Genomic DNA, 2,527 nt, shown 5'->3' on the forward strand with positions numbered 1-2,527 from the left:
GCCCTTAATTGTTGTAAAATGGATAAGCTGGTCTCAATCCTAAAATCCTCCTGCCTCCTGTTAAGAACACGCCCCTCAGCTGGACACAGTTGTGTGTACAACCTTTAGTTCCAGCACTCAGGAGGCAAAAGAAGGCAGATCTCTTGAATTCATGGCCAGAATGATCTACTCTATGTAGGTCATCAGCTAGAACTCCATGGTGTAACAAAAAACAAATAAAAAAGCCTTGATCCTTTCTTTTTTTTTTAAGATTTATTTTATTTATAAGTGAGTACACTGTAGTTGGTCTTCATACACTTCCGATGGTTGTGAGCCACCATGTGGTTGCTGGGAATTGAACTCAGGACCTCTGGAAGAGCAGTCGGTGCTCTTAACCACTGAGCCATCTCTCCAGCCCAGCCTTGATCCTTTCAACCTGAGTCTGGGAGAATAGATTGTTGGAATTTTAGGTGTCAAGGCAAGGCAGGGGCATCTCGAAGCCCCTGAGGGTGAGGTATTGCTGTGGAGAAGGCAGTTTTCACCTCTGCTGTGGGTTACAGGACATGGCTTTAACCAAGAAGGGCACTTTGGGAAAGAGCTTACAGCTATATGCTTTTGAGGGTCCTTCCCACTCAGACACTGGGACACTGGTGAAATAGAAAAGCCAGCAGGAGCACTCAGAGCTTCTGGTCTGGATGCAAAGCCTAGGTCATTGTGGACATCTGCAAAGACCAGCCTGCTGCGCGAAGGCAGGGCCAGTGCAGGCCAGGGAAGCTTCGAGTCTCCACCGCTAAGTGTCTGTCTGTCTCCTTATTAATAAATTATCCCTTGTCTCAGAAAAACAGCCTCCCTACCCCTTCTCCTGCCCAAAACCCAGGGCCAGACTGTTTTGCACTGAATTCTACCAGATTTTCAATGAAGAATTAATTTTAATACTCCTCAAATTATTCCACAAAATATAAACAGAAGGAACATTGTCCAATTTGTTTTTTGAGGCCATAGTTACCCTCGTTTCCAACTGATATAATGACTCACCTGAAAAAGAATTACAGACCGATTTCCCTTATGAACATATATTCAAAAATTCTCAAAAAAATACTTGCAAAGTGAATCAAGAACTCATTGAAAAGATCATCCACCATGACCAAGTAGGCTTCATCTCCGAGGTGTAGGGATGGTTCAACATAATGAATCAATCAATGTAATCCACTACATAAAAAACCCCTGAAAGACCAAAAAAAAAATGATCATCTCATTAGATGCAGAAAAGAGCTTTGAGAAAATCTAACACCTCTTTATAATAAAAGTCCTGGAGAGATTAGGGATACAAAGGACATGATGCAACATATAAAGGCAGTGAACAACAAGCCCGTAGCCAACAGCAGAATAACTAGGGGGAAACTCAAAGAAATTCCACTAAAATCAGGAACAAGACAAGGTTGTCCACTTTCTGTCCATATCTATTCAATACAGTACTTGAAGTCTTAGCTAAAGCAATAAGACAACTGAAGGAGATCAAGGGGATACAAATTGGGAAGGGAGAAATAAAGGTCTTTCTATTTTCAGATGATATGATAGCATACATAAGTGACCTGAAAATGTCCACCTTGGAATTCCTACAGCTGAGAAACACCTTCAGCAGTGTAGATGGGCACAAAATGAACTCACAAAAATTAGTAGCCCTCCTATGTGCAAATGAGAAATGCACTGAGAAGGAAACCAGGGAAACAACACCTTTCAGAATATCATCAAATAATATAAAATATCTTAGGGTAACTCTAACCAAGCAAGTGAAAGATCTGTATGACAAAAACTTCAGGACACGGAAGGAAGAAATTGAAGAGGATCTCAGAAGATGAAAAGACCTCCCCTGCTCATGAACTGGCAGGATTAATATAATAAAAATGGCCATCCTGCCAAAAGCAATCTACAGATTCAGTGCAATTTCCATCAAATTTCCAACAAAATTCTTTACAGAGTTAGAAAGAGCAATTTGCATGTTCATATGAAATAACAAAAAAAAGATAGCTAAAAATAATTCCTGAATAATAAAAGACACTGCTGCAGGTGTCACTGCCCTCAATTTCAAGTTATACTACAGAGCTATAACAATAACAACAGCATACCATTAGCATAAAAACAGACTCGCTGATCATTGCCATTGAATTGAAGTCCCAGACAAATCCACACACCTATGGACACATAATTTTTGATAAAGAACTAAGAAGCACACACTGGAAAAAAAAAAGACAGTATCTTCAACAAATGGTGCTGTTCAAACTGGGTGGCTGTATATAGAGGAAACTAAGTAGATCCATACTTATCCTCCTGCACAAAGCTCAACTCCAAATGGATCAAAGACCCCTAAAACCAGGTCACAGAACCTGATAGAAGATCGAACTCATTGGCATAGGAGAAGACTTACTAAACAGACCACCGTTACTGCAGGGATAAAGATCAACAATGAACAAATGGGATTCCTTCTGCAGGGCAAAGGACACTGTCATTTGGACAAAGCAGCAGCCTACACAATGGGATCAGATTTTGA

Source organism: Rattus norvegicus, chromosome X, assembly GCF_036323735.1.
Source record: "Rattus norvegicus strain BN/NHsdMcwi chromosome X, GRCr8, whole genome shotgun sequence".
Taxonomy (NCBI): domain Eukaryota; kingdom Metazoa; phylum Chordata; class Mammalia; order Rodentia; family Muridae; genus Rattus; species Rattus norvegicus.